The 15,626-nt window shown below is 36.8% G+C and overlaps 1 pseudogene; it reads left to right on the top strand.

Moving 5' to 3' along the window:
- Positions 1–10,477: 10,477 nt before the first annotated feature.
- On the top strand, positions 10,478–15,593 carry LOC142624322 (uncharacterized; annotated as a pseudogene).
- The last annotated feature ends 33 nt before the right edge of the window (positions 15,594–15,626 follow it).

Here is a 15,626-nt window from a genome sequence, read left to right as displayed (position 1 = left end):
ATTTTAAGAATCAAACAGAAACTTGGTTAAGTGCAGTCCTCGGACCACAAACCTTGTGGAAATTGATGTCTTATCATTTGTTAAACAGAACCTTAGTTATGCCGGGTCCTCGGACCTCCTACTTTGGGAAAATTAACATTTGAAATTATCAATTTTAAGAATCCAACAGAAACTTGGTTAAATGCAGTCCTCGGACCACAAACCTTGTGGAAATTGATGTCTTATCATTTGTTAAACAGAACCTTAGTTATGCCGGGTCCTCGGACCTCCTACTTTGGGAAAATTAACATTTGAAATTATCAATTTTAAGAATCAAACAGAAACTTGGTTAAGTGCAGTCCTCGGACCATAAACCTTGTGGAAATTGATGTCTTATCATTTGTTAAACAGAACCTTAGTTATGCCGGGTCCTCGGACCTCCTACTTTGGGAAAATTAACATTTGAAATTATCAATTTTAAGAATCAAACAGAAACTTGGTTAAGTGCAGTCCTCGGACCATAAACCTTGTGGAAATTGGTGTCTTATCATTTGTTAAACGGAACCTTAGTTATGCCGGGTCCTCGGACCTCCTACTTTGGGAAAATAAACATTTGAAATTATCAATTTTAAGAATCAAACAGAAACTTGGTTAAGTGCAGTCCTCGGACCATAAACCTTGTGGAAATTGATGTCTTATCATTTGTTAAACAGAACCTTAGTTATGCCGGGTCTTCGGACCTCCTACTTGGGGAAAATTAACATTTGAAGCTACAATTTTTAAGGATTAAACGTAAAATTGGTTAAGTCTTATCTTCGGACCGCAATTTTAATCAAGGTTATCTCCTTATTATGTCTGGATGTTAATGCGTTACTGTTTATTAAACTCGAACCTTAAGTTTCATATCTTTAAGTGTTAAGCAATTTTATGCAAGGAATGGTCCTCGGATCTTACATCCTACTAGAGACAGTGCTATGCAATAAAAGGGTTTAATCGTTATATGAGGCCCTCTCTTCTTCTTATGAGGCCCTCTCTTCTTCTTATGAGGCCCTCTCTTCTTCTTAATCGAGGCATTGTTCAAATGAATTAACCATGTCACCTTGTATTAAATCTTTAATAATATACGCATGATTATGTGGAAGTTATGATTGTGCAATCCTTGGAGTTAGATTTTTATACTCTGAGAAACTTTTGATATGACTTAATGGGAAACTTTTGTAATAAGTACAAAAAGAATAAAGTAAAAACATATACAATCCAAGTGAAAAGTAAACGAAATCGTTCTTCATTAATCAGTTGAATATGCATTACAATATATAATTCAAAAACAAAAAAAAAAAATGGAAAAAGAGAAGCCCTAAGCTAAGTCCTAAGCTGTTGGAGGAGGAGCTTGCTGAGAGGTACTAGTGCCCTCGGTCTTTCTCAACTCCAGCTCAAAAGGAGTCATAACCTGCTTTCCTTTATCCGCTGTCTTTGTTGGAAGGACGTTGGGTTCCACTGTCTGGTTCAAGTCCTTCTCTGCATCCACTCCTCCTTCCTTTTCTTTATTGGAACCAGAAGGTTCTGTAGGATCAGGAATTTGCTGTGGGACCACCGGAGGTAGAGCAAGAGAAGTTGTCTCGGGGATAGGAGTAGCAGCAGGAGCCTCTTCAATCTCCTGTATTTCTAGGGGAAGCCAAACATTCTCGGACTTCCTCAAATCCGAAGATTGGGGAACTCCTGCTACGTTTAAAGCTTCCCCCCATACTTTTTGACAGTATTCACGGCACAAAGCCGCAAACTCCTCTGTCAGCTGCTCCTCTGTGGCTGCTACCCTTTCATCGAAACTTGCCTGCTTGGCAGCCTGAAGAGAGAGTTTGAAGGAGCTGGCTTCTTCCTTCATCAGAGCCAGTTGCTTCTTCAGATCCGAGCACTCCCTTTGAGCTTGGGAGAGTTCTTCATCTCTTTCATGAAGGAGCTTGCGCTGTCCTTCTATCTGGGTCTTCATGGTCTTCAAGTTTGACTCGACCCCATTTTTCTCTCTCCTCAGATTAACCACCTCCGAGGTCAACTTCTCATTCGCAGCAAGGGCTGTGCCCAAGGACTTCTCAGTTTCCATCCTGATTTCGAGCTCAGTCCTGGCTATTTTTCGAGTGTCTTCAATAAACTTCTCAGCTACGAAGACCTCCTGAATAGCCTGTAGTAAAGTATGATGGAGTTAGGAATAATAAGAAACAAACTTACCTATAAATGTTATTAAAAGGGAGAAAAACTTACCAACGCTAAGTCTCTTTTTAGTGAGAGGAATAGTTGTGGCTGGCCCATCTTTTCCAAGGTCTCCATGTCCTTGGGCAGCAGAAGAGGGCGTTCCAAGACCTCGGCCAGGTGGTGGGCGTGGCCTTGTTGAACTGCCCTTATACTGGACTGGCAGGAGATGGGTGCGCCGTCCAGCCTTAGATCGGGGGACCAGGTGGTCGGTGCTCGGCGCACTTCAGCCTCGTCCTTGAATTCCCCGATTTCAACCGAACGGGCTCTACCCTTGCCCTTGTCCAGCTTCTGCTGCTGGGCCGGTGGGAGTTGTTGGCGTGGTTTCTTGGGGTCTTTATTAATTGTCCCCTCATTATCCCCCTTTCTCTTCTTCTTGGGATCCTCGGCTGGCAGTTTTGGCTCAGCTGGAGGAGGAGGAGGAGGTAAAGCTGGGGGAACTTGGGACGTCCCCGTTTTCTTTTTCTCTGCAACCTTAGCAGCCCTATTGGTGAGGAGACCCTCCATTCTTCCCATGTCTTCTTCAAGTTCGTCCTCGGGAAGGGCAACTACAAACCCTGCGATTCCAGAGGCCTCGGTGGCTTCTTCCTCCTCGTCGGAAAGTACCACAAACTGGTTCCCGCGAGGTCTCTCGGTGTCTTCGAGATGGAATTGATCTATCTCGTCGTCAAGTGTGTGTGAAGAAGACACCTGCTCTTCTGGAATGACAGCTGTTTGTGAATGCACGGCAAGGGGGACTGCTGCTATCGGCCGGTTGTACAAAATGGTGTTAGGAGCGTCCAGGAGATCACGGTCGTCTAAAAAGTGGGGCCGAGCTACGTTTATCCTCTTTCGTCTTCGGTCACCCGCAATTATGGCGTTCTCTATCTCCTGGAAGTCTTTGGAAAGGGGGGTGTACCCAAGAATAAGGTGAGCAGCCCGGAGTTGCAGGTCTTCACTAACGAACACCTCGGAGCGAAGTACTCGGTTCAGATCTGCGATGTTACAGTGACTCAGACGAGGACGCACGTGTTGCTTATCTGCAAAAAAGATGTCAAAACAAACAAACTTGGTCAGATTTATATAGATGTTTAACAAATTTAAGTAAGTACGAATACGCATTTCAGTGTGTGTGTTAGGAGAAGTTGTGTCGTGGGGAGGTTAATCCTACGGCGTCGCACCTGGATCCCCCCACTCAACTGGGCAGTGGAAGCCGTCGTGCCAGTTCCCAGACACGATCAAGTAGTCGTCCTTCATGCCTTTGTTTGATTTGGGCAGACAGGAGATTAGCCTAACGGTGCTGGACCGAGATTTAATGTAATAACCTACTTTAGAAAGTTTGTGGGACTCATATAAGAACACGACATCGTGCCATGTGAGGTTTAAACCCATCTGCTCGTTTAGAGCATCTACACTACCTAGAACTCTAAAAACGTTTGGGAGGCATTGGTCGGGACACAACCGGTGGTTGCGAAGGTACTCCCTTGTCACAGGTTTCATTGGAAGGGTCATCCCACCCTCTATAAAGGCTATCATAGGAATGATAACCTCTCCCTCCTTCTTTGAACCGGCCACGGCTGTTGCCGGGCAATATTCTAATCCTACGTCGCTGGGAATACGGTATTTGGCTCTAAAGCCTTCCATCCCAGCGGCGGTATCAACTAGACACTTGAATTTTCCCATTACAGAGGAACGATAGACTAAACTCTAAAAGGGATAGTGTTTGTAGTGATAGCCGAGGACAAATATCAAGGAGAAAAAGGTTAAGAATAGGAGCAAGAACTTACAAGGTTGAAGGAGTGCAAATTTCCACGGTTTTCTGCAAGTAAGGAATGATGGCTGATGTCTTGATGGGATTACCCCCAGAGGAATTAAATGAAGGCGCAGGTTCCCGAAGCGTCACGACGTGCGAAAAGGGCGGCCTCGAAATTATATTTGTCCCGCCTAAAATTTCGTGGAGTAATGAGGGCCGTTGGATGCCCATCTCACCGTTGAACGTGAGGGACAAAGTGTAACTGGCAATATTAAATACGCGCGTTGTTCAAAATAAAACCGCCAAATGGCATCTTTTGGGACGCGAAACGATTTCCACACGTGCCATTACTCACAAAATGATTGGAGTAGGTTCTCGTCGGATCAAAACCCTATTTTTCTCCTCGGACGTTGAAAATTAGAGTTTTGAGGGGCTATTGTGGGGGGCAAAAAGATCCTGATGAGAACGTAGGCCTTTTGGGCCGTGTTAAGGAAGGCCGACCTGACCCTGGGTTTGGAAGTTGTTAGTGCTATGGGTCGGCCCATACGCCGAGGATACGAGGATCCAGCCGAGGGTGAACTTACCCTCGGACGAGCACCTAAGAACTCGGGATTTCATAATAAAGGTTAGGGGATGACACAGTTAAGGCCAATGGTTAAAAGGGGTGAACCCTAGAACGCCCCAGAAGCACCGGTGTTGAAGAAATGTCAAAGATAAAGGCTGCTGCCTCCACATTAAAGACCCTGCACCTACCACCCTGGCTGCATTTATGGGGAAGTGACACCTGAACAGTGGAAGAGAAACTTCTGGTTACTATTCAAAGGCACTGAAAAAAAAGAAATATCTAAGCTAAGGGGAAGGTGAGGCAACACGTGTACTAAGCATTCAAAAGAGTAGCATATAAAGAGCAATTTAAGACAGAAAGAAGAAGGACTTTTGTAACCTAAAAAGAAAGATAAAGACTAAGAAAGGGATATAATATAAGAACAGCTCTCGGTTTACGTCCGAGGAGGCCAATTTACAATATTCCTTATTGTTTCCAAGTATTCGAAATCCTTAGTTTGTCATTTAATCCCCACATACTTCTAACCTGGGTTTCAAGCCCACGCTCTACAAATTCGTATTGTTTAAGGCTCATTGGGCCTGAGCCCATAACTGTTCTTGGGTCCAGGTGCAATTGTGCACTTACAATTGGCGCCGTCTGTGGGAATCTAGTCTAGAAGAGGTAGGGATATTATGGCAGGCTTAGGCTCTCACCATGCAGAGTCACAAGGATCACAACCGGAAGATCACTTTGAACGTCTTGAACATCGTAGGGATCGTGAGGGAAGCGTCCATACAGAATACCCAGGCGCTAGCCATACTCATGGAGGAGGTAGCACTACTCACGATGAGGGTTCTAAATCCATGCAGAGGGAAATTAATCGTTTAAAGAGGAAGTTACGTCGCGCGAAGCGTATTCGAAATCCTTAGTTTGTCATTTAATCCCCACATACTTCTAACCTGGGTTTCAAGCCCACGCTCTACAAATTCGTATTGTTTAAGGCTCATTGGGCCTGAGCCCATAACTGTTCTTGGGTCCAGGTGCAATTGTGCACTTACAAGAGACTTTACAAGAATTATTATATGTATTAAAGCTCACATAAAGTGGTTGTTATCTAAGAAATTTTTGTAAAAAAATTTCTTTTGTAATAGAAACTATATTTATCATTTGTCTAATTCTATGTCAATATAAGTATTGATAATCATAGTTTGTCAATTTCAAACTCATTGGATACTCAGCTATTGTAAAAATTAGTAGAACAAAAGAAAACGAGGAGATAAAAGTTTGAATTTGACCGAAGAAATTAATACTGACCTCTAGGAAGTAGGAACTGTGAAGATTTTTTGAAAAAAACTTCAACTGTTTAAGTAGTAACTTCTCAAGTAACATTAAAGACCTAAAATAAAGGAACCACATCTCCTAAACTTATGCCCACAGTAGGAAACCACTGACACTAAAAATAGTATAATACGGTTCAAATACAACTCAAACATTAAAACTATCTACTCCTACTAATCCATATCTAAGAAATTGTTGTAAAAAAATTTCTTTTGTAATAGAAACTATATTTATCATTTGTATAATTCTAGGTCAAATTCAATTAAAATTTTTTTCCATAAGTATTAATTTACTACTTCATAAAAAAATATTACGTACCTTTTTCTCAGTTTTAAAGATTGTTGATGTTGTTGATATATTTGAAATTTCAACTATTTTTAACTTTTGTTATGGATGTGTAGTAAGTGGCTAACTTTTAGGACTAAAAAACTAAATTTTTGAATTAAACAAAAATTGATAAATGTTATTAATTTTTTTTTAAAAAAAACAACAACACCAAAAGAAACGTGTATCTCCTGCCATAAAATTTGAAATTTAAGCTTTTATTTACTTATGTTATGGATGTTTAGTAAATGCCTAAATTTTAAGATTAAAAAACTAATTTTTTTTTTAGGATTAGAAAACTAATTTTAGTAATAGGCTAATAGCAATCATGAAGACTATTAGACTTACTAACAATACAAAGGAAGTAGCGATAATACTATAAAGTACTATAGACTAACTTCATGATTATTTGTTGAGAAGAAAAAAAAATACTATAAAGAACAACTAAAGTAATAATACTATAAATAATACTATAACGTCTATATCTTAAGTAAAAAACTAATTTTAGTACTATTATAAATAATACTATAAATAACGTCTATCTCAATTTTTAGTATTATTATAGTATTATTAACGTCTAATAATACTAATTTTTTTTAGTAGAAATTACGTGAGAAGTTACTACTTTTTTTTTTTTAGGATTAAAAAACTAATTTTAGTAATAGGCTAATAGCAATCATGAAGACTATTAGATTTACTAACAATACAAAGGAAATAGCAATAATACTATAAAGTACTATAGACTTACTTCATGATTGTTTGTTGAGAAGAAAAAAAAAATACGATAAAGTATTATTAAAGGTGGTTTAACAAAAACCCAATAGGAATACTAAGTTTTTTTAAAATTTAGTAGAAGCATCCAAATCCCAATCTAAAAATGCAAGCCATGTATCAGTATGTCCCACGTAATTAAGCGTATTTTTTTATGGATAATTAAGGGCACTTAAGTAAACAAGAGATTAAAAAAGTTTTAACGTAAAACAACAATATTTGTTTTTTCAAACTTCCGCGCCTCTTTGCATATTTATTTGATATTATTCTATCCTAATTTTAGTATTATTAGAGTATTATTAATGTCTATCTCTTGCCATAAAAATTTCAATTTAAGCTTTTATTTACTTATGTTATGAATGTGTAGTAAATGACTAAATTTTAGGATTAAAAAAACAACATTATAGGATTAGACAAAAAATGATAACTATCATACATAAAATTTGAAAAAAAGAACAACATCAACAACACCAGAAATGTAGATGTATAGTTACTAAATTTTAGGATCTTTTTAGGAACATTTCCTTTAACAAAAATCTTATTAATTTACTATTCCATAGAAAATGTTACGTACCTTATAAAATACAATATAAGTATTGATAATGATAGTCTGTCAATTTAAAACTCATTAGATACTCACTAATGTAAAAATTAGTAGAAGCATCCAAATCCCAATTCAAAAATGCAAGCCATGTATTAGTATGTCCCATGTAATTAAGGGTATTTTTTTATGGATAATTAAGGGCACTTTAGTAAACAAGAGATTAAAAAAATTTTAACGTAAAACAACAATATTTTTCTTTTCAAACTTCGGCGCCTCTTTGCATATTTATTTGTAAGTGCATAATTGCGCCTAGACCCAAAAAACACACGTGGGCTCAGGCCCAATGAGCCTTAAACAATAAATTTATAGAGTGTGGGCTCGAAATCTAGTTAGGTGATATCCGAAATTTGATGAACAGACTAGGATGTTACAGTAGTTGCAAACAATGGACAAGTAGGGCAAATGAACCTCCTCAGACGTAAGTCGATGATGATTTATGTATATTATTTCTTTTTCTCTTTCAAAGGTTACAGTTCTCCCTCCCTTTTTTCTTCTTAATCACCTCCCTCTTCCCCTTAAATACTTCTTCTTCTTCCCACTTTATCCACGTGTAACGCAAATTACCCTATGGGACACCTGTCCCATCCACCACCCTCTAGAAGTCTTCAAATAATAACAAGAAGGCTGACTTTTACTGTTCAGGGGTCATTTCCCCATTAATGCAGCCAGGAAGGTAGATGCAGAGTCTTTAATGGGGAAGTAGCAACCTTTTTTTAAGATATTTCCTTCACTCCATGGCGTCTAGAAAGTATATAGATCCCCCTCTTAACCAACGGTTCGACCAGAACACTGCCTTGATCTTCTTGGCAAATCCCAGGGTCTTCGCGAGTCTATCCGAGGAGAGATTCGTCCTTGGACGAATTCTCGGACTCTCGACTCATGGGCCGACCTGCAGCTCCAGGGGCCTTTAGTCCAGAACGAATCAATGCCCATCCATAAAACCTAAGGCCCAAATACCCACGTAAGTTCTTTTAGTCCCCACAATATTTATATCCGGTAAAGTGAGAAATTAAATGTACATTCAAATCCTTTAAATACCCTTAAAGACTTTCATCTTCCTCATCACCTCCACAACTCTCAACTTCTAAAGTCACTAAGCCACTTCTTCTCTCTCTTACACTTACACACAAACACACAAAGTTACAAACAGACACATTATTTTCTCATCCAAATTAACCAAAATGGCATGGTTTTGTTTTCGTCATATTGATCTAACAAATCATAACCTAAATTCAAATATATTCTCAAAACTTATACCTAAAATAATAATTTAATAACTTTAAGAAGTGTAACTTATTTCTCCTATTTTACTAAAAATTTATTACAATTACACATATTATTACAATTCTTACATGTGATTAATTTGTTCAAAATTAGTTCACTTTATTGAGGTTTGAATACACCCTATTTGTGAGAAGGAAAAATCTATTCATTATTGTGTATGTATGCGCAACGACCACTATAAATTTAATTTAATTCTATGTAGAAATGAGTTCACAAAATACAGCGATGGTGAATACCGATGACATAGAACGTCTTCGAGAACAATGGAGATATTATGCTCGCTTGAGAATACAAAGAGAAGACAATGAAAGCAGAAATATTCGATTGGCAAGACGTCGTGCCAATTACGCAAAACAAAGACAACAAACTTTGGGTGGTGGTCACATTTTAGTGGGAGGCCCAACAAATTTGAATGAAGAAGATGTACATTCTAATTCAACATCAACAAACCCATCACTAATACTACCTAATCACGAGGCTGGATGAAGTTGTCATCTTACACATATTCGTAACTTGGCACGCAATATGCCAGTTGAGCATAGGGCTATGCAAGAAGTCAGTGGTAAGATTATAGTTTTATATCTTTAAACATTCTTCATTGCTTGCAATCTTATTATTTTGAGAAAATCCATAGTTTTTGGCATGTTAGTTGTATGTCAATGTATACAAAATTACTAAGTTAATATTTATAATATTAAACTTAGGTCTCCTTCCAACCTATCCAACTATAATGGCAAATGTCTTTAAGGCTGGACCAAGTCATATAAATTCTGATGTTAATAATGGTAAGTTTTATATAATATATTTATAAAGCTTTCACCATTATTTTTTATATATAATTAAACCAATTGAGCATTTTATATAATTACATTGTAGTTACAGAAAGAATTGAAGGAGTTGAAAATATTGTTGAGCATAACCAAGGGGATGCCCACAGAGAGCAAGGTTTATTACTCAATGTCACCATTTTTATTTTTATTTTCATGTTTATATCCTTCTATAGAGCTTTCATCATTGTTTTTTTATATATAATTACACTAATTGAGCATTTTTCTATAATCACATTGTAGCTGTAGAAAGAACTAAAGAAGTTGAAGATATAAATGATCAAAATCATGGGGATGGCTATAGAGAACAAGGTTCGTCACTTAATGTCACCATTTTCATTTCAATTTACATGTTTATCATTATCAATTTTATTATTTGTTAATAAGCTGCATATTCGAAACATTATTAATATTTTGCTTATTTCACAACATAATATTTGGTACAATTTTAATATTTTCTTTCACAACTATCATAACACTCTTTATCACTAATTTTTTCCTCAAAATAAAAATTAGGCGTTGACAACACATTTGACGGTACTGCACATGTAATAAATTGTATGCGAGGCAGATACAATTGTGCAAAGGATTTTAAAGAAGGTATGGAGACCATTAGGTACCAACTACCACAACCAAAGACATGTCACTTTTGTAATGCCCGTTTGTTCCATCGAGAGACATCTTTGATGTGTTGCAAGGATGGAAAAATATCCTTCCCCAATTTACCAATTTGTCCTGAATTTATGGAGCTCATTTGTGAGCAAACACCACGGGGCAGACATTTCAGGCAATATATACGGTTTTATAACAACATGTTTGCATTTACCTCAATGGGTATGCATGTGGATGAAAGCGTGGCCTCAAATAGTCGAGGAATATATACATTTCGTGTCCAAGGTGCCATCTATCATAGAATTAGTAGTCTTTTACCACATACACCTCTAAGTGTGCGGCATCTACAATTGTATATCTACGACACCGATCTTGAAATACAACGCAGAATGTCTCAATCTGTAGAAGCTCATGAAGATATTGTGAGACTTATTCAAAGGATCTTAGACATGCACAATCCATTTGTGGAGAAATTTCGTCAATTATCTCGAAGTCCAAATTTACATCAATGTAAACTCCTCATTAAAGAACAACCTCTAAACCAACCTCAATATTGCCTTCCCAGTGCTTCCCAAGTGGCAGCTATTATTCTAGGAGGAGAAGAAGCTGGTCATTTGGAACATATGGATGGGATATCAACACACGTGACGCTAATAGAAATAAAGTGTCATGTCGCAATCATTATGCATACATCTTTCAGGTAACAGTTTTATTATTTTCAATCTGTTAGTGCAAAATGCCGCTTACATTTTAAACTAATTGAACCTACATCTATTTTTACTAATGTCGAAGATTCGCGACGATGCTCTATCAATGATTTGATTTGGAGGACGCCTTTCCCAACAGTATGTTGTTGATAATTATGTAAAAATTGAAACATACAAGCTTAGGTGGTTTGAGCACAATCAAGATTCTATTAGGGCAGATCTGTACCAAGGTCTACAAGATGCTTTCAATGAAGGAGAGATTGATACTGGTAACGTAAACTTTACATTTGAAATTTACATTACTTTATTAATGGCGAATTAGGATCAATATTTATTAATGGCCCAACTTTTCATCTTATATATAGGAAATGTTGGACATAGAACCATTCTACCTTCATCATTTGTGGGAAGCCTGCGCGATATGATCCAACGATTTCAAGATGCAATGTCATTGGTTCAAAAGTTTGGGAAGCCAGATTTATTCATCACAATGACGTGCAATCCAGGATGGGAAGAAATCCAAAATGAGCTTTTACCTGCACAAACAGCACAAGATCGTCCAGACTTGCTTGCAAGAGTTTTCAAATCGAAATTTGAAGAATTGAAAGATGATATCATGGTCAAGTGGGTTCTCGGAAGAGTTATTGTATACGTGCAAGTCTTTGAGTTCCAAAAAAGGGGTTTACCACATGCACACATGTTTATAATTCTCGATGAAGATGATAAATTGCATAATCCAGAGGATTACAATCGGGTTGTTAAGGCAGAAATACCGTGTAAGGAGGAACAACCTCAATTACATAAAGCTGTACTAAAGCATATAATACATGGCCCTTACGGAGTACAAAATCCAAGATCACCGTGCATGAAAAATGGGCGATGTAAAAAAGGATACCCAAAGCCCTTCTCACCAGAAACCTACCAAGGCAATGACTCATATCCTATTTACAAACGATATAATACTAATAATTCCGTGCCACTGAATGATCATTACAGGATTATGGTAGATAACACTTGGGTTGTTCCATATAATCCTTGGTTACTGCTGAAATATAATTGCCATATTAATGTTGAAATATGTTGCAGTATCAAGAGTGTCAAGTACTTATATAAATATGTGTATAAAGGCCTAGATCGTGTCTCTATGGAAGTTAGGCTAGGGCCAAATTATGATGAGGTCCAACAGTACATTGATGCAAGATGGGTATGTGCTCCAGAGGCATGTTGGAAGATATTTTCTTTTCCTATGTATCGAATGTACCCTACCATTTTTCGTTTGCAAATTCATCTTCCAGATAGACAACAGGTACGCTTTAGACCACATGAACCTATTGCTAATGTTTTGGAGCGAAGTAAAAAGACAATGCTCACTAAATTTTTTTATATAAATATGATTGATCATGATGCACGAAATTATCTATATAGAGAGTTTCTTGAGCATTATTGTTGGGATTATAAAAACAATATATGGACACGAAGAAGATCTTATAAAAAAGTAGTGGGCAGGATATATACTATTTCACCATTTGATAGAGAGAAGTTCAATCTACGTGTTCTTCTTAATCATGTCAAAGGGCCAATAGGATTTGATGATTTATTGACCGTCAATGGGATAACCTATCCAACTTTTAAGCAAGCAGCTGAATAAAGGGGTTTACTAGAGAATGATAACAACATACGACAGTGTCTACTTGAGGCAAGAGACATTCGAATACCATCAGCTTTAAGTAGATTGTTTGCAACAATATTGGTATTTTGTCTACCGACTGGAGTAAGAGAATTGTGGAATCAGTTTTACCCATATATGGTAGAAGATTACCCATCAACATCTGTTACAACAGAGACACGTCGTACAAATAAACTTTTCAATGATTTAGGGGTGTTACTCTTGCAACATGGAAAGCACATTACAGAGTATGATTTGCCGATATCAACTGGAGAATGTGACAATGATTCAGCTGTACCAAGACTCATTCAAGATGAGCTATCTGTTCCTAATGTAAATGAAGAACTCACTTTAATTGAAAAGTTGAATAACGACCAGAGAGTTGCATATGAGAAAATCATGACAGTTATTGATCGTAAGGAAAGCATGATATTCTTCATCGATGGGCCAGGGGGAACTGGGAAAACATTTTTGTATCGCACAATATTAGCAACCTTGAGAAAAGCAGGTCACATTACAATTGCCATAACTACATTTGGCATAGCAGCAACATTACTCCCTGGTGGAAGAACAACGCATTCCAGTTAAGATTTCTTTAACTCCCGATGCTTCATCTACTTGCTCAATAAGTAAGCAATCAGACTTAGCTGAACTTATTAGATGTGCCACCATAATTATTTGGGATGAAGCCCCAATGATAAATCGACGTGTACTCGAATCTTTAGATAGAACATTTAAAGATATTATGGAAATAAATTTACCTTTTGGTTGGAAGGTGCTAATTTTGGGTGGAGATTTTCGTCAAGTACTTCCGGTTGTTCCAAAGGGTACAAATGCAGAAATGATTGATGCATGCATAATCAAGTCCCCATTATGGAAAAATGTCAAAGTGTTACATTTGAAGCAGAATATGAGGTCTATCAACAATGAAGAGTTTGCTGAGTATATACAACGCATTGGTGATGGGAATGAACCATTTATAATGAATGATTTGATTAAACTACCCCCTTCAATGGCAATGCAATGGGAGGGTCAGCATTCTATATACAACTTGATTGATCAAGTTTTTCCAAGTTTGCAAGAACATGCCAATGATGCAAGGTATATGGTTGATAGGGCTTTGTTAACACCTATAAATGATGATGTTGAACAACTTAATGCAAAGATAATTTCTCAGTTCCCAGGAGATGAGTTTACGCTACATTCTTTTAATGAGGTTGAAGGAGATAATAATCATCTATATCAACAAGAATTCCTAAATTCTATATCTCCAGGGGGTTTACCACCACATATATTAAGGCTAAAAAAGGGTGCTCCAATTATGTTGCTGCGCAATATAGATCCAAAAGCCGGATTATGTAATGGTACAAGATTGATATGCCGTGGATGTTTTAACAACGTAATTGATGCTGAAATTTTGACTGGACAATATGCGGGTATACATGTTTTCTTGCCAAGAATCCCTTTGAAGACAACAGAAAATGTACACTTGCCATTTGTAATGATCAGACGACAATTTCCTATACGTTTAAGCTTTGCACTTACAATAAACAAAGCGCAAGGTCAGACAATTCCAACTGTTGGAAATTATCTTTCTGATCATGTTTTTAGTCATGGCCAATTATATGTGGCATTGTCAAGGGGAGTCTCCCAATCCACCACAAAACTATTGGTGCAAAAAGGAACAATACCTGAGGAGGAAGGTGTTCACACAAGAAATATTGTGTATAAATATGTTTTGTTCCCTTCATCATAGGTATTAATTAACAATTGGAAAGAACTGTCTTACATATAAATTTATTTTAATAATTTACAAATTTTAATGGTTATGCAGTCTACGTTTTAATATTTTATTTCTTGATCTTTTTTATGTAAACAATTAATTGGTAACAGGAAGGATGCCCAACTCAAATGTGAGGATCGAGTCCACTATGCTAAATAATGGAGTGCATCCTATTCCTACTACTCATTGGGAGAATTGGAAGGATGATCAATCATTATTAAACATGGAGGCCATTGATAACAAGGTATATTTCTTTTTAATGATATCTTTAATCAGCATCCTTTTCTATTGTTTTATCAAAATTAGTATTAAAAATGTCATGCTGCGTATGGGTTATGTTTGCAAATTGGCAATTTATTCACCTGGTTGGGGATTCACTATTCGAGCTGACAAGAAAGAGCTTTGGAAAGAAGTGAAACGAGTTTTAGAGTCACAAGAATTGAAAAGGTTTGTTACGGTATATTTTAAAATAGGAAAATAAATAATTGATAGTCTTAATATACAAACAATTTTTTTTCTTCATTTTGAAGTTCCATAAACAAAGACAAACAACAAATCAATGTCAAGAAGAGCAATGAGGTGCGCAACATCCATAGGAATAAAGACAAAGGAAAAATGAAGGATGATGTGATCTCTAACACTCATGCCAACAGAGACAAACGGAGAATGAAAATCAAGAACAATGTGGTTTACGACATCCATGAGAAAAAAAAGATACGAAGAAAAAAAACCAAGGACAAAGCAATTTTCAAGACCCAAAATAGTAAAGAAAAACAGAAAATGAGAGTCAAGGACGATGAGATAATAAAGGAAGTATAAATCATTACCACGTCTACTTTAAAGAAAGAAAAAAAAAAAAAACTCTATTACATAGTTGACTATATAATTTTTTTTTTAAAATTTTTGGTAATTAAATGATAGTTCTTCAAGTCCCAAGTTGAAGTAGACCATTTCACATACATGGAGCTATGCAATATCATCACAATGTCAGTTCAAATATTTCATTTTACACGTTTATGCTTGATATTTATTGTGCTTATTATTATTATGTACGTTTTAAAGTCTCTATTAATAACACAAACTAACACATTTTGTATCATAGGTTCATGGTAAATTCTGCTAGAAAGCAATTAGAATGTGGATCAAATAGCATTGCTTCACCAACTTCTCCACCGTAGCCAACATAATATTAATAAGTTCACATATTCCAT

This window comes from Castanea sativa, chromosome 2 (assembly GCF_040712315.1).
Source record: "Castanea sativa cultivar Marrone di Chiusa Pesio chromosome 2, ASM4071231v1".
In the NCBI taxonomy this organism is placed as follows: Eukaryota; Viridiplantae; Streptophyta; class Magnoliopsida; order Fagales; family Fagaceae; genus Castanea; species Castanea sativa.
Note: the sequence above shows the minus strand (reverse complement) of the source record. Positions and strands in the feature narration are given on the sequence as shown.